This window comes from Schistocerca nitens, chromosome 10 (genome assembly GCF_023898315.1).
Source record: "Schistocerca nitens isolate TAMUIC-IGC-003100 chromosome 10, iqSchNite1.1, whole genome shotgun sequence".
Classification (NCBI taxonomy): domain Eukaryota; kingdom Metazoa; phylum Arthropoda; class Insecta; order Orthoptera; family Acrididae; genus Schistocerca; species Schistocerca nitens.
The window spans coordinates 103,274,285-103,300,416 of record NC_064623.1 but is presented as its reverse complement, the minus strand read 5'-3'; the positions used below and the strand labels follow the sequence as shown (position 1 = coordinate 103,300,416).

Genomic DNA, 26,132 nt, shown 5'->3' with positions numbered 1-26,132 from the left:
CGTGCTCTACTACGTCGAGCATTAGTGTCCGTCAGTACGAAATCTGGGCCAATAACACTTCGCAACTACCGTACATGGGGTCCAAAGATGGCGTCACAATACCTGCAGCAGTTAAACCTTGCCTATTCTCCCATACAATTTCATGGAGAGGTGTTCAAATGGTCAACATACCCCTGCCCACACCATTAGGGATCTTCCTCGGCATCGATCTCTTTCTACAATGTTCGGGTCCCTACAGATAGGAAACCGTCGAGAATCACTCTCCAGACCAAATCGGGACCTATCTGTAAAAGGAACATTGGTCCACTGTTCCACCATCCAGGTGCCAAGTTGACGGCTCCATTCTAGATGTTTCTTTCTGTGATGACGCGTCAAAGGTACACATTCAATAGGTCTCCGACAAAAAAGGCCACTCTATCGAAGCTTCCTTTACACCGTTTGCCTAGATACAACACGTCCAATGTCAGATACAAGTTTCCGTGCGGTAATAAAGCGATACCGTCGTGCCTTTACACCCAAATGACGATCTTCTCTTTCTGGTGCCACTCGTGGTTGGCTCTGTGGTTATTTTCGGGATACAGCTTCGGTCTCCATAAACCATCGCCTCATCCGAGAAACACCAGAAAGATTCCCATTAAGCCATCGGGCCATATCAGTTCGCGACTGTCCTGCTATCATTCTTCGTGTGGCCCTCCTCCGCAGTGTATCTGGTGGGCGTCTTCTCTGTGCCATACTGCACAGTCTGTGGCTGTGTACACAGCAATTGTGGATGTGGGACTACCCGGCAAACATTACCCTCTTTGATAGTGCCCTGACGTCATCGCCGGCCGCGGTGGTCTCGCGGTTAAGGCGCTCAGTCCGGAACCGCGCGACTGCTACGGTCGCAGGTTCGAATCCTGCCTCGGGCATGGATGTGTGTGATGTCCTTAGTTTAGTTAGGTTTAAGTAGTTCTAAGTTCTATGGGACTGATGACCACAGAATTAAGTCCCATAGTGCTCAGAGCCATTTGAACCATTTTTTTTTTGACGTCATCCTCCGCGTTGTTGTCTATTGACCGGAATGCCATCCTCCATGCAGAATACGATCGTACTGACATCTGCTGACAGTTCGTATTATTATATCCTGAATTAAATTAATTTTGGACACCAGCGTGTACTGAGTGATGTAGACGGTCTTATTCACAATGTCCACAGGGATCGCAGACCCTTTCAGGAAACGTATTTCTTTTATTATTATTCTTACACTCTAAGAAAAAGAAACGACACACCACGAAGGAATTATCCAGATGGGACACAAATCGGCAGACGTGATGTACATGCACAGATAAATAAATGATTACTATTTCAGAGAATTTTGATGATTTATTCAAGTGAAAGAGCTTCACAAATAGAGCAAGTCAGTAACATGTTGGTCCATCTCAGCCACTTATGCAAGCAGTCTGAAACGCCCGCTAAATCACGCAGGGCTGATCAGGTGATTAGGTTTGTGGAAAGGGCCAAGAGAGTTGCAGTCGCATTCATTTCACAATTGCAATTTAATATCATTTAGTTCACAAATACCCTTTTGAAAGAATTAAATTTGCTTCGCGGCTGAAGGCCTCCAAACACATGCTTTAGAATAAGTTCAATTTTGAAAAGACATGACAGAGTTAAATTTAGGAATAAGATAAATCGTATAGATATATGAGATCGCCATGCGGAGCGGCTGAAGGGCGCCGGATTAAATCTTCTCCGCAGAATCTGAGAGGAAAGGAATATGTGGAAAACACCGACAAGGAGAAGGGGCAGGATGACAGGACATCTGTCAAGTCATGAGGGAATGACTTCCATGGTACTAGAGAGAGCTGTAGACGGCAAAAATTGTAGAGGAAGACAGAGATTTGAGTACATCCAGCAAATAATTGGGGAAGTAGGTTTTAAGTGCTACTTTGAGACGAAAAGGTTGGCACAGGACATGAATTCGTGGCGGGCCGCATTAAACCAGTCAAGAGGCATGATTGAAAAGAAAGAGAGAAAAAAACGAACCTGGTGAGGTCTGAGGAATTTGATGGCTCTACAACTTTTTTAAAATTTATCTGGGTAGCATGACCGTGGTATCATATGAGTGAGCGATTACTACTGTGTGTTTGAAATCACGGTAAGGCAGGTGTCAAGTAATCACGTATTGATAATAGTTACTGTATTTCATACGTGTTTTGCATTTTCCTTGTAGATGATACAGTTGGTTGCATTTCTATGTAGATTGTCTTGTATTTGCCAATGTCTGTCTGGTATACAGTGAAGACGTACCTAGTAGTGAATTCTAAGTAATTACTCTACGCCATTCTGCTTGTCATTATATTATTTTAGTGTATTTTTGTAAAATAATCTGGGGGTAAAAGGAAGATACATGATTTTGTTACAGTTTTGTAAATTCATTTACCATTAGGAACAGGTTGTTATGTTATTTCCTTGCGCTTCGGTAAAGTTGTTGCCGGAAGGAGTTTTTCTTTATTTTCTGGCAGACTGAACTATGTGCCAGACCAAGACTCGAATCCAGAACCTTTGCCTTTCATGGGCAAGTGCTCTACCAGCAGAGCTACTAAAGCACGACTAACGACCCGTCCTCACAGCTTTGGTTCTCATGTTTTCGAGGTGTTGTGGCGGATGTAAAGCTGTGAGTACGAGTTGTGAGTAATTTTTGGGTAGCTTTGATGGTAGAGCACTTGCCCGCAGAAGGCAAGGGTCTCGTTTTCGAGTCCTGTCGTGGCACACAGATTTAATCTGCCAGGATGTTTTTATAACAGCTCACACTTCGCCCCAGAGTGAAAAACAGCAGAAACAGTATAATTTAATCTGTATAACGTATGCATTTGTCTCCGGATAAGTTCCAGCGTATAATGAAAATAATGATATCATTGTGACGGCACTGATTGTTTCAATTTGTAGTGTTCTTTGGTTCTGAAGCTGAGTAATTCACTGACACATCGTAGCGCAGCATAAACCGCTAAGAATAGAATTTTGGAGAGGGTGCTGATTTATACTTCAGGTATTGCTGAAGAAGGGATTTTTCCTAATTCCACCACTAAGAGGGCGAAATAAGGCATGAAATGTTTTATGAAAGTATGACGCTATTAAGGCAATTTTGAAGCTAGAAGCACGAAAATTGGTATTTGGTTCCTCGTTCAGAAACAAAAGTAAGATTGTGTTACAGAATTTTTGGAAATTCAACCCTAATTGGGTAAAAGAGTGAGGGAAAGCTTTTAAAAAATAGATCGTTATTAAAGAACTGTTACACCATTTTTAACGCTCCATCTACGAAAATTGGCATTTGACTTTCATTTAGAAATAAGAATTAAGTGTTCCATTGTTTTTTTAGAATTTAACTAGATTTACTAACTTGTACGAAGGGGTAAAATATAGGATGACGAATTTTATGAAAATATCACTTGATGCAAGCATTTTAAAGCTAAGTATATGATAATTTGTATTCCGATTTTCGGTTGCAAACAACGAAATATGTGTTAGTTTTTTTTTTTTTTGGAAATTCAACTTCTAATGGAGTCAAACAGGGGATGAAAACTTTTATGAAACAATTTCGTTACATTAAAACACTTTTTAAAGCTATATCTGTGATAATTGGTTTTTGAATTCCCGTTTAAAGGCTCTCTCCCTTTCTTCTTTCCAAATCTCATTTTGTTTATTCCCTTTCCTTCTGTTCTCTCTCCACATTCTTGTGGTGTTTTCGTCAACACGCATTTGAGTAACCTAATGATGGAGACATTTCATCTCCCTGTCCCACTCTATTTACAGTTTCAAAAACTTTCGGTGTTAGTTTTATTAATATTTTTTCTGGATTGTTTCAGGGACCGAGACACAGGGCGAGTTCTCCTCCTGGTGGTTGCCTGCTGTGATGACGCACTGACTTTGCCGGCGCCGTAGACTATCTGCAGCGACTGAGCTGCTACTGTCGCTTAGGTGAGTCTCATTTCGGTGAGTGATGTCATATATTCATGGCTTAATGACTTGTACGTTGTTACGCTTATGACTATTGGGAGACATCAAGAGCACTCCAAGGTAGGAAATCAGAGGCACATTGCAAAGAGGAGGCAAAAGTGGCAGCGTTAGCTTACCGGAGATAAAGAGCAGCAGTAGAGCCGTCCAAATTGCAGACGCTCTGGGCAGCTGTCGCAGTGGAGAAGTCTCACTTCAGAGAATCACCTGGTAACTCCATCCACCGCCTAGATGCTATTATAAGCCCTCAAAGTATAAGATGGCCACGAAAAGGCACTTCTTAGCAGTGGCAGCAAGCTTGATGGTTCAGATGGTTCAAATGGCTCTGAGCACTATGGGACTTAACATCGGAGGTCATCAGTCCCCTAGAACTTAGAACTACTTAAACCTAACCAACCCAAGGACACCACACACATCCATTCCCGAGGCAGGATTCGAACCTGCGACCGAACCGTCGCGCGGTTCCAGACTCAAGCGCCTAGAAACGCTCGGCCACACTGGCCGGCAGCAAGCTTGATACTTGCTCCTCAGAATTGCAACGTCAGTGGGTTGGAGTGCTACTACAGTAGCCCCACACAAAGAAGGGCGGAGGACGGAACCAACTGACGTAAAACGCTGTCGGTGTGACCGAGCGGTGTGGCCGAGCGGTTCTAGGCGCTTCAATCTAGAACCGCGTGACCGCTACGTTCGCAGGTTCGAATCCTGCCTCGGGAATGGATGTGTGTGATGTCCTTAGGTTAGTTAGGTTTAAGTAGTTCTAAGTTCTAGGGGACTGATGACCTCAGATGTTAAGTCCCATAGTGCTCAGAGCCATTTGAACCATTTGAACACTGGGGTTGCTGGCCATAATAGGAGTGGCAGTGACGTTAAGCTTTCAGCTGAACGCTGTTGATACCAAACTTGGAGTCTGCTAATGTGAAGTCTAGAAGCATCCCTACCTACCGAGTAGGGGCGGAATCTAAATGTGTTTGGCCAAGGGCGCCCTGGAGTTGCAGAGAGACTCGTCAGATTAGCCGAAGCTGATTGAGTGCCGACTGGTTAGTGGGTCGACCGTAGGATGGGAGAAATAGTGCGCCGCCACGAGTCTTTAACACCCCATGTTTTTTGTATTTGGTGGGGAGTTCTCAGTCATATCGCCGCGGCTCCGACTCCTTGTCTCTCGTAGGCAGCCTCCGTAAGCTCCGACGCGTCCGCTTTTCTCACTTGGAGTGCTGCTCGCAAGTGCTTACGTATCGTGCTCCTAGTGTTAGCTACTTCTGTTGGCACCCACCCCCTTGGATTCAGACACTGACTTCTGTTGTGCAACCAGTTGCCTCCTTTGACTTTTCTAGTGTTTAGAATTAGCCTTCAGTGTAGCAGTTAGTCTGATTCCTAATAAACAGTGCTAATCAAACCCCTGAATTCCATAAGCGTCCTGCTGCAAGCGTCCAGTCGAGTCCCAGAATCCGCGGCTCTCGAAGAAGCCCTGCGACAGTGTTTGGCGCTGTTCCAAATCATCCACCTGTCTTCACTGGGAATTTGTCTTTCCGCGTTTGCTCTTCACCGCTCAGAAATTTGCAGGCTGACCTTAAACCTCCTGTCTTCCCTCTATCCTCTGTTAGGACACGACATTTAGTTCAGGTTAAGAGGACGTAGTTCAAGGGAGAAAATGAAGGTATCTACTTAATCTTTTACAGTAATATACGAGGGTTGGAACTATAATAGTGGCAACTATTTATTTACAGTTCGTACAAAAGAGATAGGTATTTCAAAGTTTTACTCACCTTCAAAGTAGTCACCAGCGTTGTGTATAACCCGTTGTCAGCGATGTTGAAGTCGTAGGATACTCTTAGTAGTTCCAGGTGTCTTGACACTTCGAGCGGCGCGGTCTATTGCCCGCCGAATTTGTAGCAGTTCTGAAGTGAATGGCGTCAAGTGTTTCCTTCAGTTTATAAATCGTGTTGAAATCACGATGGCTTGAGTCAGGTGAGTGCAGTAGGTGGTATAGCACTGTACGCGCTTGAGCATTCGTCTTTGAAAATGATGGTCAGGTCCTGCAGAAAGTGTCATCACTTCTGTCCCTAAGATGGTCGTAGGTTGTGTTCCAAAAAATGAACAGCATAGAGAAAGAAGTGATGACCATCATTTTGCAGGACAATGCTCAAGCACATACAGTGCAAGCTGTTACTGATTTGTTTGACTGATGGGGCTGCTAAGTGCTATACCAGCTACTGCACTCCCCTGAATTAAGCCCTCGTGAGTTCAACTCGATTTCTCAACTGAAGGAAACACTTCACGGCATTCGCTTCAGAACTGCTATAAATTCGTCGTGCAATAGACCGCGCAGCTCGAAGCGTCAACACAACGCACTGCTAAGAGTATCCTACGACTTCGACATCGCTGGCAACGGGTTATACACAGTGCTGGTGGCTACTTTGAAGGTCAGTAAAACTTTGAAACACGTATCAATTTTGAACGAGCTATAAGTAAATAGTCGCCACTATTATAGTTGCAACCCTCGTATTTACAGGTGGATCTGTCATTTAAGCTCCTCCATATTTATCATTGTAAAAATCAGTTCATTTTTAGTCTGAAGAGAGATACAATAAGTGCGATAGTACAGAAGAGCTAACTTATCTTCACACTAAGACAAGACTACACGTTCACAGGGAAAAGAATAAGAACTATCGTATGAAACTGTACATTATTAATTGCTGCGCCCAGTACTGGATTAGCCACGTAGCAAGAGTTATCAAATTTTTCTGTTCCCGTGCAATAGGATATCTACCGCGCGAGCGTAAAAAATCTGTGATATTAAATATGTCTAAAGGAAAGGCGGTGGTGTCCAAATCTACAATGAGTAGTAACAACTTTAGCTCATTTCTAAAAGTGAGTGATGGGCACACCCTACAGTATGTGTCGTAAGTCGACCATATAAAAAAAAATACAGGCAAATTCCCTAATCTTGTCCGAACTGGTAAAACCTGATCAATTAGCGCAGGCTTCTGATAATTAGCAATAAGGAAGTAATAGATTGATACTGCATTTATTTTTGTAGGTGTGTTATCACAGTCGTCATTCCTTCCGTAGCGAATTTCCTTTTCTTTCAATACTTTCGATACAAGCCTCTAGAGTGACCGTTCCTACCTTGTTGGTGGACAAAATTGTTGTATAACGTGTTATTGGCTCAAATGGCTCTGAGCACTATGGGACTTAACATCTATGGTCATCAGTCCCCTAGAACTTAGAACTACTTAAACCTAACTAACCTAAGGACATCACACAACACCCAGCCATCACGAGGTAGAGAAAATCCCTGACCCCGCCGGGAATCGAACCCGGGAACCCGGGCGTGGGAAGCGAGAACGCTACCGCACGACCATATAACGTGTTATTGTTTCACGGCTCTTGAGTTTGCCAGTTGTTGTGGACTAATGGGATACAACACTGCTGTTTAGCAACAGTAGGAAATATTAAGAGAATGAAATATAATTTAATCTTACCATTGCGAAATTGTACTACAGACAAACAAGAAACGCTGGAGAATTAAGGTAAGCTTATTTGTTTCGTTATATACGCTACTAGGTTTCCTTTAAGTTCAAATGGTTCAAATGGCTCTGAGCACTATGGGACTTTAACATCTGTGGTCATCAGTCCCCTAGAACTTAGAACTACTTAAACCTAACTAACCTAAGGACATCACACACATCCATGCCCGAGGCAGGATTCGAACCTGCGACCGTAGCAGTCGCGCGGTTCCGGACTGAGCGACTAGAATCGATAGACCACCGCGGCCGGCTCCTTTAAGTAGGTTCTATGTGCAACATATATGACAGTGTAGGTATCAATTATTGGTGTTTAATCTGATAGTAAAATGTTGTCGTTATAATTCATTTACTTCCAAAGGCAGTAAAGATTTATTTTCCTTTGGGACATCAGGGGGGGGCTTGACTTTTTCAAACCACTCATAGAGTGGTGTGAGTTTGGCTGTCGAGAGGAACAAAACCATTAAAAATAAAGCTGTGTGAATCCAGTAGCTACGTAGCATAGTGGCTAAAGCTCTATGCTCGTAATATAAAGATTTGGTATCCATTAATTACAAAACGATAATTTTTTTAAATCCGTACGATAGCGATTGTGGTTTTATTTTCATACGTACAATTTGGTTTTAAGTACAAATCTTTTGTTTAATTTGATTTAATAACGTTGAATACCTTATTTCATTCTATGAGCTAACCTTATTATTTTAAATAGTTTAATGAATCGAATATGTATTAAAAATATGACTGCAGTAACATAGCTTTTATATTTTCCCGCAGTGCGAAAAAATTAATGTTTTAAATGTCTGTTTGACCATACCAATCCTAGGAAATGTACTTATACATTTTGGGACCAAAGTAAAGTGGTGTTTTCTTTTACATCGCAAACTTTTAGGCCTAAAACAAACCGAACACAAGAGTTCTCTATGTGCCACGTGCTGACTCATTGAGGCACTGGCTGTGCCATTTTGATTTCGCTTCTCTAACGGTGTGGTAAGGCACATCGTCGCGGGGATATCAACAGTTTCTACGGACGTTACTGCAAATGAAAAAAAGCACATTACTGTCTCTCGTACAACATGATTTCCTATTACGCTGGCCGTCGTTTGGTAAACACTTCTGTCACTACCATCGGACGTTACCAGAGGTAGCTACAGTCGATGATGAGCAAATCTTGGAGAGATTTTCTAGAGAAATTTCTACAATGTTCTTGTAACGGAATGAAAACGAAGTACCCCACATCACACAAAGGTTTTGCTAAGTATGAAACACTTTCTTGTAAAAGAATTAAGATTTACTCATGTTTAACCTACAGCAAAATTGATAACAGAATAGAAATTCGTTGCTCACGTTACTTTGCGATAAGTGTTCTCTCCAAGTTTCTCCCCGAAATTAAACAGTACGTATTAGTTTAATCGTCCTCCTCCCTAAATTTGAAGTTTGCTACCACAGTCTAACTCACACAGTCACGTCACTCCTCCTTATTTTTGTTATATAGTGCGACAGTAGCGCTCATAGTGGACAGGAAGGTACACTTCTCTATACAGCATCGGATGACTGCGAATAATGTTGTTTGTGTTGATTTCTAGCATGGTTTTTACTACAGGTATGTAGTGCCATGAAAACCAGCAATTTAAAAAAAATACACCACATTTATATGTCTTTAGTTTCCTAAGGACCCTGGGAAGTATGAAGCGCCACATTACGAGCAGTTTATTTACGATTATTTTGTAACATACAGGTATTTAATGAGGAGTGACATTTACTTTTTTGGACCGATGACCTCGCTGTCTGGTCCCCTCCCCCAACTTAACCAACCAACCGCTTACTTTTTAAGACGGAAAATGACTACTAAACAGCAGAAGACCGGACATTTCGGAGAAGGACGTATCTACTCAATGACGTGACGTTTTCTTTCATCACGCTTCCATTGAAATCAATGAATGTGCAACATGGGAAACTCAAGTGGTATGCGAAATCTACATCATTCAAAGTACAAAATAATCCACCACAGCTTCAGCTGAAAGGAAAACCCCATAGACGTGAGAGTAAAACGCCAAGTGCAATAAAACTTTTTCCCAACACGAAAGAAACAAATTCGACAATTGTTGCTACATCAGAGCCATAACAGCAAGAATCTTCTACACATGCACGTTTGAAGCAACAATAATTACATTTACAGAAGTATTCGTGTATCAGAAAGTCAAGTGAAGTGTAGCAACTTGTGAATTAATAGACTTATTAGAAAACTGCTGCATGTCAAGGCAAAAGCCTATCGTAATAAGAATGAACAACAGAAATATATCAAGTCTCCGTAAATTCAACTTCATACAGGACTCTTGAGGGCCTTAATGTGTTCAGTACGAAACGTCAAATGAAAAACCCGTTTGACCGTCTATATTTCATATTTTGTTTTACTTATACGATCAGATTCGGCCTGAAGTTGGCGTAGTCAAACGCCGAAACTGGTCGCGTAAGTGAAATAAAATTTGAAATACAGACGGCTGAACGTGCTTCTGATTTGACATATTACATAAATATATGCTCATCGTGCATAACATACGTAAGTCTTCAAACTTTCCCGGCGATCTGTTGACATGCAACACCTGAAGATGTGCTGATATACGTGTTTATATTCTCTTGGTTTCAGAGGAGTAAGCTGCAATTATAAGCGTATTCGAAAGTACGTCTTCATGAATAATTCATATATTATGCCACTGAATCACAGGCATTCAGTTGTTTCTAAATTTATTTCACAATAATTAATGTCTCATGATGACTTAAGAATGCCTGCAACGCAAACATATAGTAATTATTTCGTTAATTAAGTTGAAAAATAATTAAAAACTAATATTAGTCTGACGCCTACCTTTCTCGCCGCTAGGTGTCATAACAGCACAAAATATCAAAACATCAGAAGTGAAGGGCCTGTGTTACGACACGTTAACAGAGAACGGCAGCAGCGCTCCAAGTGGCGTGGCAGTGAACTCTGAATACGAATAAAAGGCGCGGATATCTGCATTATTGCTTTTCGAAATACTATTACTACATGTTAATATTTTTCATTTATACTTTACATTTGAGTCTGCTAATCTGGTGGTGAGGAGCATCTACTTTTAAAACTTAATATTACAATTTCGACGGTGTGACTGTTATCAAGTGGAAGTTATGTTCCTGATTACCACCATATTATGCGTATTGCAGTCTTTGAATTGTAACGTAAGTATTTTGCTCGTATTGTGCTTAATGATTCCTCTCATCTGTAATATTGGGTGGATTATATGATTCATAATCTGTTTTGCTTCGTAAGAAATGGAAACTGGTTTTAGTCACGTGGTGTTCTATGGACTCATGACTATTTGTCACAGCTTACAAATCCGTTTGTCAAGTATTCACTGTATGTATGTTGCACGTATCCTACGTTATTTTTGTTACCGTCCTTTTTTGTACTCTCGCAATTAATGGAGACCACCGGAATTTTGATTGACTACTGCTAAAATGTACTATTCGTAGTACCTGGTAGTAACATGAGGAAACCTTTGCTTAAGTACTGTCGTATTTTTAGCTTTGGCAAGAAAAAATGCACTAGTCACCAAGACTACAGGATCTACGTCCGTACTCTGCAAGACACTGTGAAATGCATGTCATTCAGTGGCAGGAAGCAACACCATTTAAAGCTGAATGACACACTCATTTCGTGGAAAGATATAACTGTGGTGCCGGCCGCTATCCGGTCGGTCGCACTTTAAGTACGTGCGCAGTCAGTTACGTCGCCGCGCTTCCTACAACCGCCACCACAGCACGTGGGCGCTGCCTGGACGATTACGCTGCCGGCAATGAGATGCAAGCATCCCCTCTCCGGAGCTCAGGCGGCGGGTGTACTTAAGTTCGAATATTCATGCACGAAGCCCCTTTTGTGCGTTTGACACTTGGATAACATGTACATACTTTCATAGTGACCAGGACTCGACATCTTGTGAACAGACATTGTATGAAAGAGTGACATATTTAGAAATCTTTTGTATCTTCATGTATGTCCACATTCAGATCTACCGTTAGCAACTGACGCTGTCAGCACTTCAAAAAAAATACGTATTGTTTTTAATATTTGATATTAGATGTAGGTATATCTGAGTCCCATGCTCACGAACAGGCTCTGTTCCTCGCTCCTGTATCCGCTAAAGAACGACACACTATGCAAGGAAAACATAACAATAAGAAAGCATCCATACTTGTTTCAATTTTGTATGACAAAAAATTCCTCTCAAAAGGCACTAAAATCAAACACAACAACACGTTTATCAAACCGCCAGTCACACATGCCAGTGAAACACTCTCATTGACTTGGAAACTATATTTACAAGAAATTAAGAAAGTTGAGAGAAAGTGAATTAGAAAAATAGACAGAAGATGGAAACAAACTGCAAACCACCCAAACATCGAAACTGACATAGGGAGACGAAATGGTTCAAATGGCTCTGAGCACTAAGGGGATTAACATATGAGGTCATCAGTCTCCTAGAACATAGAACCACGTAAACCTAACTAACCTAAGTAGATCGCACACATCCATGCCCGAGGTAGGATTCGAACGTGCGACGTAGTGGTCGCACGGTTCCAAACTGAAGCGCCTAGAACCGCTCGGCCACAGCAGCCGGCTAGGAAAGAGACATTTAAGATCCATGGACACCTAGACAGATTACCTAGAAACGCACTAACTATTGAACTATGTGACATCACTTAGAGCATTAATACCTGGCTCACTGAAGTTAAGAAGGACCTGATAAAAACAGAACTTGACGTAGCCTAACAAACACATCAGACAGGTATACATTCAGAAGTAAAGTTAGTAAGTGGATGTTTACTCCAGAGACAGAACCATAACTGTATTGACCAAAGTGGACTGAAGAATGAAAGGAAGCCTTCGGGAAAAAAAAAATTAAGAAATACTGCTAAAATAAGAAAGATTGCAAATCACCTACTTATTGTCCAATGGGGACATTCGCTAGTAAAAATTATAATAATAATAATAGTAAATAATAATAACAATAAAGATGAATACCAACACAGTTATAATGGGTTAACTTGGAGAAGTATGGAAAACGGATGGAAACAAAACTAATGTAGAATACGAACAATAACTTACGTCGCATTGAAATTAAGCAGTTCAGACTCAGATTCGTAAGGAATAACAGATACACATAAGTCTGCAGAACACCATGCATCGGAAGCAGCTTCCGCTCTATATGAAACAGAAGCAAATTTGCAATTGTTTACCTACCCAGAATTATGGCTGCGGAAGAACGCTATCAAATTACAAGTAACATATTTCCAACGCAATTCAAAGAGCGCGGTACGCATGAGAAGTCGTAATAACAAGTGCACTATGATGAAACCAATGTCTGTTAACTATGGAACGGAAGGGAACATGGAAGACTAAAACATTTAGCCAGTAAGAAAACAAGAAGATGGGACGATATACTTGCAGCGCTCCAAGTGGCATGGCAACGAACCAAGGACGTGTTAACAGACAACACTGTATGAGTTTCACTCCCGTGCACTACAGTGTCTCGCGACTGTAGGGTTTAAAATATCGTTTTCCACTGACCCTATGTAAAAAAAAAAAATTAAAACTTAAAAAACGAAACCACATCGCCAATCATTTACAATAACCCTGCTTCTCATGATGTAGCTAATAGCGAAACCGGTTACCAGCATAATAGTTGCTACGGAGCTAACGTGGAACGAGTATCGGTTGACAATCATCAACAAACCCGGAAATCAATGTGCTTCTGTTAAACGAGGCGAACAATTGACATATACGTCCCTGTCCAGAACAGAACACGAACAGCGCGCATTAACTGGCTCGAGAGAAACGAGCAAACGGTCGATTTCACTCGCTCAGTTCAGGATGGGCATTCACGTGCGACAGTGCAAATATTGCGGAGAGTTGTGTGTATCGGGGGGCGGCGAACTTTTGGCCAGCGACCACAAAATGCAGGTCGTTCTGTTCAACCGACTGCAATAAGCGCGCTCACTGGCAACATGCATGGTTACAAAGCCGGTCCTGGTCAAAACTGCACCCTCGATGCGTTTTCCGAGCTGTCGGTAGTAACTATGACGCTATTAGTACTGATATCAGGCTGCGCTATTCATCAGCCTTAACAGCACGAATTTATCGGCAAAAGAGTGAGTAAGTGAAGTGCTTACAGCCTGCATGTGTGCGGTAAAGCGTCGCATCCGCTAATGTACAGGCGTAATGTACCGGGCCAAACGATTCGTCCCATTTGTGGCGGCAAAATTACAAAAAATAAATAAATAATAAACTCGTTGAAGACTGCAAGCCGGACGTCGGGTCTAAAATAGGAATCCTCTACGAAATTATCAGCATAAAAATCTTGACTGGGATCCTGGAATACGCAACTGATTGCCGCTGATAATTTTCCGCCGTGTCGGGCGTTTCCCAACTCCAAAGATTACTAAAACGTAAAACAAAGCATAACCAGGTGTCTGTTATTTCACGCAGCAACTAATAAATAAAAATTGCACACTGTATTTAATTACTTTGGAAAAAGATAAAATATTTTCAGTCCAGCTCACTCTACAAAGAAAACGACTGACTATTAGATTAAAAATAAATTATACCATGACGTGACAAAAGTCATGGGATAACACGAATATACATGGCGGTAGTATCGCGTACACAACGTATAAAGGGGCAGTCCATTGGCGGAGGAATCGCTTGAACTCAGGTGATTCACGGGAAAATGCTTCCGGCATGGTTATGGCAGTATGACGGGTATTAACAGACTTTGAACACGGAATGGTAGTCGGAGCTAGACACATGGGACATGCCATTCCTGAAATTGTTAGGAAATTCAGTTATCCGGGACCCACAATCTCGAGGCTGTGTCGCAAATACAAAATTTAAAGCAGTGGGTCTCACCACGTACAACGAAGGGGGCGACATCCTACACTTAACAACGGATAGCAGCGACGTTTGGGTAGAGTTTATAACACTACCGTCTGCTACTGCTGTACCATAACCTTAAAGCTGGAAACAGGTTGTGAAATAAAACTATTTTGTTATAGCAATTATGGTATAAAGCAACAGAGCAGTGTTACCCTCTGAGAGGAATTTTGTTATGTTGACCGTGTTTTTCCTAACGGAGGTGGCTTATCGGAAATGAAAGTCAGAATTACGTAAATATTTGAACAGTGACAAACAAAATTTTGCCTATCTGCACTGTTTAACGGATAACGAAAACGGTCGCCAGCCTAACTAGGCAAGAGAATGATTAACATTCTCGTTCAAGAAAATAGTTATTAGTAACTTTAATGGATAAACACACCCTATACTTTGTCACACGCGAGTGCAGTGAACTCTGACACATACGTATGTTTACGGTAAGATTGAAACTAACAGTTAGAGCAGCACAAACTATCTGCAAAATTATAACAACTACAGAAAAACACTATCACTTTCAGGGCTTATACAAACTGAATGGTCTTTATAACGTTATTATTACTATTCACTGCAGAATCATTAATTAGATGTAGGTTAAGTCTCTCTCAGTTAAATACTTTACTGTTTAAAATGAAAGTTAATTGGAATCCACTGAAAGGTTGCTTCTCACTATCATTTGAAGAAAGAAATTACGATTTTTATAATTAATGGTCTTTCCGTTACTTGTTACTCAGCATTAACACAATAGACAAACTGTGGATCCAGTTATACAATTAATATGCACCTCCAATACACAAGAGAGACAAACATTTGGCAATCATGAACATATAATTTCCTGCTATTGCAGTTTTCCACTTTTACTACAACGAAACACAATGTTGAAAAAATTGCAAGAAACTGACTCACCTTTCTGAATTTACTACAGATATCAAGATGATCATTTGCTAATGAAAACTTTATAAGCCTCAGTCTTAAGAACTTTTAATTTTGCAGTTGGCAACAGCACTTTAATAAGCAGTTTTAATAGGAAAATTGTTTTCTGCAAACAACATTTACTTTAACTCACTCTCTTGCCACATTAACTTTCTTTTTACTAAGTTCAAGAGGCATTAATTAGCATAACATTGGTCATAAATGTTCTTTCAGTAGGGACACTCGGTAATTACTTTAGTTCAAACGGAGAGGAACCTGAGAGGTGTTATGATGAGGAGAAAAATAAAGGTTGGTATATAAATTCAGATATAAATTACCTTATATTTGAACACACTAACACATCCATGAAGCTGATCCTTCACTGTACATCATTATAGTATTAGGTTACAGTGATTGCGCAACGTGGTGGCAACTGCATGTTGGTAGGTGGATTCGCAGGCAGAATAGCTGGACTCTGTCATTTCTTGGTGGCGACGACAGATACAAATTCCAGAATAGTTCCAGCTATTTATCCATCCATCCGAGACATTGGAAAGCGGCAGGAAAAGCCTCTCTCGGAACCAGCACGATATGGAACATTTACATGACAGTGCACAGTTTGGTAGCTCGTCCCCGACTCGTAGCTTGTCCCCGAGTCGTAGCTTGTCCCCGACTGACTATCAGTTCCACCTTTCCTACCTAGGCCAACCACAGTTTGCGCGCGCTACACAGTTCCGTTCCCGAGGGGAACCACTACACCTTTTACATACAAACTAACTAAGAACACTAAGTGAGGATCAGCAGTTTACATAACAGCAAACAATCATTTTAAACAAAACAGAACATTTGCACATACAGACATTTCTACAAAAAATTATTCACACAAAATTACAATTATAAACAGTAAGTTTTGTTCCCTCCAAATGGGACAAAGAGTTTACATGACAGATACCCTACATTGCATAGAACCAAACCATGACATCGAAGTTTGTATAAAGAAAGCAGTACACAATTTTGTGTTATCTATTCAATCAAACATATTTACAGAAGCTCAACGATGTAACATTAAATAAAACAAAAGGCAAAATAAACCCGTATAGCATAAGAGCTATGGTGTTACAAGTTGTCAGTGCTAACAGACAAGCAACACTGTGTGAAATAACAGCAGACATCAGTTTGGTACCTACAATGAACGTATCCGCTAGGACGGTGAAGCGAACTGTGGCGTTAAGTTAGACTACTGGAAAACCGCTGCCTGATAAAATGAGCCCCGACTTCAGTTGGTAGGAGATGACAGTAAGCGTCGCGTCTGGCAAACCCCACGAAGCTATGGGTCTAAGCTGTCAACAAGAGATTGTGCAAGCTGGTCGTGACTCTATAATGGTGTGGGCTATGTTCACACGGAACGGACTCAGTGCTGAGGTCCAAATGGACCGATTATTGAGGGTAAATTGTTATGTTCGGCTACTTGGTGACAATTTTCAGCCATTCACGGACATTTGTTTCCCAAACAACGATTTTTTATGGATGACAATGCGGCGGCAGCGATTGGTTTCAAGAACCTCCTGGACAGTTCGAGCGAATGGTATGGCCATCTGTATCACCCCACATGATTCCCATCGAACATTTATGGGAGATAGTCGAAAGGTCAGTTTGCGCGAAAGATCCTGCACCGGCAACACTTTAGCAATTATGAACGGTTACAGAGGCAGCATGGCTTATTATTACTGCGGACGCTTCCAGCGACTTTTCCAGGCCATGCAATGTCGAGCTCTGGCACTTCGCCGGCAAAAGAGTTCCGGCACGATATTCTTTACAGGAAGTTACAGCCACTGCGTCTCATCGTTCTAATTTCCAAACAGTTTATCGTAGATAGTGAATACAGGCCAAAGTAATGAATTAAAATTTGTACGAGGGGAAATTTTAATTCATTGTTTCGGCATTTTTTTGCTATCATAGATGTGTCTTTGATACATATAATTTAATATGATTCCGAACAGTTTTTTATAAAGCGTTGGTAATCATTACAGTATACTAATCTGATGCAAATACAGACACGTCGTACACAATGCTTCAAAGTTTCTCACCAATAATCAGACTGCATGTGCCAAAAATACAGAATCAATCCGGCTAAGGTTTAACTGACGACGATATTACAGTCTAGCAACAGCAATGCACTCATCACTTCGTAAAGGAGCCTCACAGCCACATTACATTCAGGCGCTCTATCTCAGCATATGCCGTACCTACTTGGAAGACGATGCAAACATTCAATATTGCCAATAATACCTTTCTACGTACAGAGGCTAACTAAAATTACCCTGAATATTAGTATGTATAAGCAAACTTACGTATTAGAGCAGTCAAATGAAAACCAAAGACTCATCACAATGTGGCCACGGAACAGATTTACTCAAAAGTAATCAGCGCACGCGGATGACAATTATCCACTGGGAGAGGAGACATTCGTTGAATGCAGTCATCCCGCGACGGATATGCAAATACGCCCACTATTGTACTTCTTCGGCCGACAGAAAACCGACGTCCACGCATGTCGCCGTCCGGGATGACCGAGCGGTTCTAGGCGCTCAGTCCGGAACCGCGCGACCGCTACGGTCGCAGGTTCGAATCCTGCCTCGGGCATGGCTGTGTGTGATGTCCTTAGGTTAGTTAGTTTTAAGTAGTTCTAAGCTCTAGGGGAATGATGACCTCAGAAGTTCAGTCCCATAGTGCTCAGAGCCATTTGAACCATTTTTTTCCACGCATGTCATTCTTCAGATCGTTAAAGATGCAAGAATCATACTGTGAAAGACCCAGGCTGGTCCCAAATGATAGCTGAATACTTGTGTCGATCAGTTGTGTCTTCCAGAATGACGAGATCACTCAGGGAATGCCACGGACGCATTCCCCAGACCATAACGCTCGCTCCTCTGACCCGGGCCGGCCCCTGTGGCCGAGCGGTTCTAGGCGCTTCAGTCTGGAACCGCGCGACCGCTACGGTCGGAGGTTCGAATCCTGCCTCGGGCCTGGATGTGTGTGATGTCCTTAGGTTAGTTAGTTTTAAGTAGTTGTAAGCTCTAGGGGAATGATGACCTCAGAAGTTCAGTCCCATAGTGCTCAGAACCATTTGAACCATTTTTTCCACGCATGTCATTCTTCAGATCGTTAAAGATGCAAGAATCATACTGTGAAAGACCCAGGCTGGTCCCAAATGATAGCTGAATACTTGTGTCGATCAGTTGTGTCTTCCAGAATGACGAGATCACTCAGGGAATGCCACGGACGCATTCCCCAGACCATAACGCTCGCTTCTCTGACCCGGGCCGGCCCCTGTGGCCGAGCGGTTCTAGGCGCTTCAGTCTGGAACCGCGCGACCGCTACGGTCGGAGGTTCGAATCCTGCCTCGGGCATGGCTGTGTGTGATGTCCTTAGGTTAGTTAGGTTTATGTAGTTCTAAGTTTAGGAGACTGATGACCTCAGACGTTAAGTCCCATAGTGCTCAGAGCCATTTGAACCATCTTCTGGCCCGGACCCTTTCGGTGGTTGTTACAGGGTGTTTGCTTTCAGTCTGATAGAACAGAGAGCGTGAGTCATCTGAAAAGGCCACCTGTTGCCTCAGTAGAGATCCAGTTTCGGTACTGGTTTGTGAATTCCAGCCTCCGTGCCGATGAATAGTAGTCTGTATGAGTGCACGAACCAGGCACCTGCTGAAGAGGCGCTGTTAGTATCCTCTCGGTTCATTTGGGCGCTCAGTTGCTCATCAGTTGCACATCTGCTCGCTCCTATACATCTTGACAACCGCCATTCACCCCTGTGATCTATGGTCCTTGGCATACAGCCGTTGCCTTGTACCGGTTTTGAGTAGCGCCATTTTGCTACATCTATATCTACATGGCAAGTTACTCTTAGGTATATGGCGGAGGGTTAATAGATGCACATTTACACTAATTCTCTATTACTCCACTCACCAAGAGCGCGCGGAGAAAGAAAAGCTACATATTCTTCCGTGCAAGCTCTGATTCCCGTTATTACAGACAGAAGCACCAAAGAAACTGGTATAGACATGCGTATTCAAATACAGAGATATGTAAACAGGCAGAGATGACAACAAGTGTCTGGCGCAACTGTTAGATCCGTTGCTGCTGCTTCAATGGCAGGTTATCTAGATTTAAGTGACTTTGAACGTGATGGTGCAGTCGGCTCACTAGTGATGGTTGCAGGTGATCAGACAGGTAGCGGATGAAGTGGGTGTTTTCTCGTTCGACCATTTCACGAGTGTACCCTGAATATCAGAAATCCGGTAAAACATCAAATCTCTAACATCGCTGCGGCCAGAAAAAAGATCCTGCAAAAACTGGACCAATGGCGACTGAAGAGACTCGTTCAAAGTGGTTGAAGTGCAACCCTTCCTCAAATAAATGTAGATTTCATTGCTGGACTATCAACAAATGTCAGCGCGTGAACCGTTCAACGAAACATCGTCGAAATGGGCTTTCGGAGCCGAAGGCCCACTCAGGCACCCTTGATGACAGCACGACACAAAGATTTACGCCTCGCCTGCGCCAGTCAACACCAGCAATGGACTATTGATGACTGGAAATTTGTTGCCTGATCGGACGAGTGTCGTTTCAAGTTGTATCGAGTGGATGGACGTGTACGGAAATGGACACAAGCTCATGAAACCATAGACCCTGCATATCAGCAGGGGACTGGTCAAGGTAGTGGAGGCTCTGAATGGTGTGGGGCGTGTGCAGTTGGAGCGATATGCGGCCTCTGATGGGTCTAGATACGACTCTGGCAGGTGAATCGTAAGTAAGCATCCTCTCTGATCACCTGCATCCATTCATGTTCATTCTGCATTCGAAGTACTTGGACAATTCCAGAAGGACCGTGAGACACCTCACACGACGATAATTGCTACAGAGTGGCTCCAGAAAGACTCTTCTGCATTTAGACAGTTTGGCTGGCCACAAACTCCCCTAACGTGGACGTTATTGAGCATATCTGGGATGCCTTGAAACGTTCTGTTCAGAAGATATTTCCACCCTGTCATACTGTTACGGATTTATAGATAGCCCTGCAGGATTCATGGTGTCACTACCCTCCAGCACAACTTCAGACATAATTCGATTCCTTGCCACGTCATGTTGCGGCACTTCTGCGTGCTCGCGGCGTCCCTGCACGATATTAGGTAGGTGTACCAGCTTCTTTAGTTCTTCAGTGTATTATGATGGCTGGCCGCGGTGGTCTCGCGGTTCTAGGCGCTCAGTCCGGAACCGCGCGACTGCTACGGTCGCAGGTTCGAATCCTGCCTCGGGCATGGATGTGTGTGATGTCCTTAGGTTAGTTATGTTTAAGTAGTTCTAAGTTCTAGGGGACTGATGACCACATATGTTAAGTCCCATAGTTCTCAGAGCCATTTGAACAATTTTTTTGTATTATGATGATCGTTTCTTCCTATGTAGGTTGGCGTCTAAGGAATATTTTCACATTTGGATTAGAAAGATGGTAACTGACATTTCGTGAGAAAATACCGCCACAACAAATCGCACCGCAACCATAAACATCTCTGTTTTATTATCTCCACCCAAAATCCTGTGCCATATTCATGACACTCTCACCTGTTTCTCGATATTATAAAATGTGCTCCCCTTGTTTGTTCTTTCTAGATGTACTCCGTTAATGCTATCTGGTAAGGACCCCACGCTGCGTCAGCAGTACTCCTAAGGAGGACGGACAGTAAAAGTGTAGGCAGCCTCTTTAGTAGATCTGTTGCACCTTCTAAGTGTTCTGCCAATAAAACCCAGCCTTGCACCGTATACTTCAACAATGGGGACGTCAGAGCAGCCTGCAAACGCAGTCGTTTCGGGAATGCTTCCACCCTTGGTACGAAATCCAATGGTCATGCCGTTCAGGAAATAAGACGAATCACTCCGGTTCCGCAATAGGACAACGACTGCACTGTTTTCCGCATCCCTCAGACAAGCTTTACATACCCTCTCCAGCTAGTGCTGCAACCTTCCGGCTGCGAGTGGTTATTGGGCGTTCACGTCGAGGATAGGCGGTGGTCGCTTTAATGTGACTGGACCACGAGTAACGGCCATGACAGCAGCAGCGCGGCTATCCCGCCAAACCGGGCGGCCTCCTCTGTTCATGGCACATCATTCGACTCGCGCAAGTGATGTCCAAGCGCGAAGCACTCGAGCAAGTGTGAGCCAGCAAAACGCACAATTTGGAGACCTCTGTACTCTGCCCGATAGAATAGATGATCTGCCTCCATTGCTGCTGGTCGTCCTCTTGTCCAAACCGCAGTCAACAGCTCAGAACTCCGCTCGCAGCGAACCTCTTCGACGTAGTTCGGAGTCGCGAGATATCACCATCTCCGTCACACTGAGCAGAAACAATCTCCATCTAGTCCTCGTGGGTCCACAGAACTGCCAACCTAGATACCACAACCGAAAAACGTGCCAACCTTGGCACAGCAATATTTCGTCCCGTAGGAGATCAAAGTTTTCGATATGTTCTTGCAGCCGTTGAGAATGCTAGATCTTCGATGTACGCAATCATTTATGTAACCATCTCTGCCGCAAAAAACAATATTCCGTTAGTCTTTTCTAGTGAAACGTAGCCAAACAGAGGACCTCTAAGACAGTGTCTCTCGTTTCCGACTATGGTATTTGGCTGCTGTACTCTGCACGCTCATTTCGGCAGAAATGCTGGTGGCAAGGAAAGCTTTTAAGAGGTTTTTTAAATTTGCTAGCCGAGCATCCGGCGTTGCCAGGAATTTATTTACTCGAATCTTCTATTGGTGCATCACCTCCCTCATCCTCTCTCAGTCCATCTCCTCCTCCCCTTCTCTACGCGTATATCCACCTCGCCCCTGTCGCTGTCCATCTCCTCCATCCAACTTTCTCTCTCCATTTGCTTCTCCCCCCCTTTCTACGCATATTCTCCTCCTCTCTGCCCATTTCTTCCTCCTCCCTCTCTATCTCCTCTTCTTTCCTTTCTCCGTCCGCCCCTCTCTGTCTGTCCATCTCCTCACACTCTTCTATTTCCCCGTCATCACGCCCACCAGAATAAGAGGATGCTGGTTTGAAAAATGGGACGTTATCGCCTTGAGCTGGTGGTAAAATAGCTTTTTTATACAACCAGTTTTAGTCGTTTGACCATCATAGGGTTAGTAACAGTATTCACAGCATTGTGTTAAGTGAAATAAAAACTCGCTACAATCGTATCGAAACATAAATTCCGTAGTCAATCTAAAGAAAAATACTAGGTGCTATTAATAGATGGATGACGCAATTTGTATTACGATATGGTGGTTTAATCACCTGGCGATAACGATTTTATACATCACTTAACATGATAACGTGAATATTTTCATAAACATGATGATGATCAGACGACTGAAACTGGTTGTATAAATAGTTTACCTGCAGCTCAAGCCGAGAATGTCCCGTTTCTTTTGGTATATGCACTGAAGAGCCAGAGAAACTGGTGCAGCTGCCTGATATCGTGTAGGGTCCCCGCGAGCACACGGAAGTGTTGCAACACGACGTGGCACATCCTCGATTAATGTCTGAAGTAGTGCTGTAGGAAACTGACCCCATGAATCCTGCAGACTGTCCATAAATCTGTAAGTGTATGACAGGGTGGAGAGATCTCTTCTGAACAGAATTTTGCAAGGCATCCCAGATATGCTCAATAACGTTCATGTCTGGGAGTTTGGTGGCCAGCGGATGTGTTTAAACTCAAAATCGTGTTGCTGGAACTGTGGCCTGTCGCTTTGTCCTATTGGAATTGCCATAGTCCGTCGGATTTCACAGTGGACATGAATGGATGCAGGTGATCAGACAGGATGGTTCGTACGTGTCAACTGTCAGGGTCGTATCTAGACGTATCAGGTGTCCCACATCACTCCAAGTGCACACGCCCCACACCATTACAGAGCCTCCACCAGCTTGAACAGTCCCCTACTGACAGGCAGGGTCCATGGATTCATACGGTTATTTCCATACCTGTACACGTCTATGCGCTCGATACAATTTGAAACGGGACTCGTCGGACCAGGCAACATGATTCCAGTCATTAGCAGTCCAATGTCAGTCCTGACGGGCGCAGTCGAGGCGTAAGGCTTTGTGTCGTGCAGTTCATCAAGGGTACACGAGTGGGTCTTCGGTTCCGGAAGTCCATATCGATGATGTTTCGTTGACTGGTTCGCACGCTGACATTTCTTGACGGCCCACCACTGAAATCAGTAGCAATTTGCGGAAGAGCTGCACTTCTGTCACAATGACCAATTCTCTTCAATCGGAGATGCTGTATTCCATCACGCGTGCGCCGACTATAACACCATGTTCAGACTCACTCGAATATTGATAACCTGCTACTGTAGCGGCAGTGAGCGATCTAACTTGTCTTATACAGGTGTTGCCGGCCGAAACGCCGCATTCCGTACGTTTACAGTTTCTTTGACCCTTTACTGCATATCAGCTGTGGTATATTATTTCCTGAAAATATGTTAGATTGCTGGGTCTTACCCCAAAAGTATTTCTTTCCTGATACTAAGTAGTATGTGTACCAAGTTTGGTTGTAATCGATCTAGTGGTTTAGGAGGACCTTTCTACAAGTGGCTGTCGTCGGGCAGCAAGTGTCACGTATACTCAACACGTTTTACAAATATTTGTATACATCTTTCTTCTGTATCTCCAGTGAACTTCGCTCTGCATTTTCGATATCATGGAGCTCAGTGTTTATGATGTCAAATCATCTGAAAAATTTGTCTTGTAGTGATGTAAGTTACCAAGAGCATTCAGTGTTAATATGTGAATAACTTCCGCAACATGTGTCGTGAATACTGCTAGTAGTAAGCAGGTAATAAATTAAAACGCCATGCTTGATGTGGCTGATTTACTGCATGAACGGAAAAATTTAGTAATAGATATTTGTTTTTCTTCCATCATTTTGTGCGGCTTTTCAGAGAGATAAGGTTTTTAAAAGGTTTGAAATCATGTAAGTCGTATTCCATACTACAGTGGCAGGCTGCTACAGCAAACATTTTCGAATTATTTCAGTATAAAAACGCTATTGCTAGCGAAATTATTTAATACGGTAAAGCGCCAAAGAAACTGGTACAGGTATGCGTATTCAAATATAGAGACACGTAAACAGGTAGAGTACGCCGCTGCGGTCGGCAACGCCTATATAAGACCAAAAATGTCTGGCGCAGTTGTTAGATCAGTTACTGCTGCTACAATGGCAGGTTATCAAGATTTAAGTGAGTTGAAACCTGGTGTTATAGTCGGCGCACAAGTGATTGGACACGGCACCTCCGAGGTAGGGGTGAAGTGAGGATTTTCCCGTACGACAATTTCACGAGTGTACCGTGAATATCAGGAATTCGGGAAAACATCAAGTCTCCGACATCGTCGCGGCCGGAAAAAGATGCTACAAGAAGGGACCGACGACCACTGAAGAGAATCGTTCAACGTGACAGAAGAGCAAACCTTCGGAAGATTCTTGCAGATTTCAATGCTGAGCCATCAAAAAGTGTCAGCGTGCGAATCACTCAAGGAAACTTCATCGGTATGGGCTTTCTGTGCCGAAGGGCCACTTGCGTGCCCTTGATGACTGCACGACACAAAGGTTTACGCCTTGCCTGGGCCTGTAAACACCGAAATTGGACTGTTAATGACTGGAAACATGTTGCGTGGTCGGAAGAGCCTCGTTTCAAATTGCATCAAGCGGATGGACGTGTACGGTTCTGGAGACAGCCTAGTGAATCCATGGACCTGCATGTCAGCAGATGACTTTTCAAGCTGATGGAGGCTCTCTAATGGTGTGGAGCGTGTGCAGTTGGGCTGGTATGGGACCCGTGATACGTTATGTACGACTCTGACAGGTGGCACGTACGTAAGCACCCTGTCTGATCACCTGCATCCATTCACGTCAATTATGCTTTCCGAGGACTTGAGAAATTCCAGCAGGACAATGCGACACCCCACACGTCAAGAATTGCTACAGAGTGGCTGCAAGAGCACTCTTCTGAACTTAGACACTGCCGCTGGCCACCAAACTCACCAAACATGAACATTATTGAGCTTTGAGAAGAGAGCTCCACCCCCTCGTAATCTCACGGATTTATGGACAGCCCTGCGGGATTCATGGTGTCTGTTATCTCCAGCATTACTTCCGATATTATTCGAGTCCTTGCCACGTCTGTTGCCGCACTTCTGCACGCTCCGGGGGTGGGGGGTGTACACGATATTAGGTAGGTGCACCAGTTTCTTCAGCTATTCACTGTATTAGCCACCCGTTTCACGCCTTTCTAGGCAACATGGGATTGTGTAAAGTAGCTCGGTATATAACACGTGACTTTATGACGGATGGGTTTCATATCCAGCTGCTTTTACACAATGTCATGATGCTCCAAAAAAGGTGAAACGTGACACTGATACTAAATAATTTCCCAACCAAGAAATTTACTCTGAAGTTTGAAATTGCGTTTAAAGTTTGTTGCAAGTCTCGATTCTCAAATACTGGAAGACTGAGGTGTGGGCATTCGCTCTTCATGGGGTACAGTACTATTTCACCCCCGCGCTAATCCCTTTGGTAGGTGGTTCATATTCAGACAGCGATTCTTTTCAGGCACTGTTTAATAAGTGTGACAAGTTTGTTTGTAATCGGTCAAGTCGTTGAGGAAGAGATAGGAAACTTATACTTCGTACATACATACATGCAGA

General features: G+C 43.2%; 1 protein-coding gene across 2 annotated transcripts in view; it reads left to right on the top strand.

The window, feature by feature from the left end:
• The window catches only part of LOC126210221 (connectin-like), an 802,365-nt gene that overhangs the window by 660,689 nt on the left and 115,544 nt on the right, over nucleotides 1–26,132 (top strand). For both annotated transcript variants that reach the window (XM_049939403.1, XM_049939402.1), the window contains one exon: nucleotides 3,846–3,957. The gene's annotated coding sequence lies outside the window, so the exon portion shown is untranslated. The remainder of the gene's footprint in view (nucleotides 1–3,845; nucleotides 3,958–26,132) is intronic.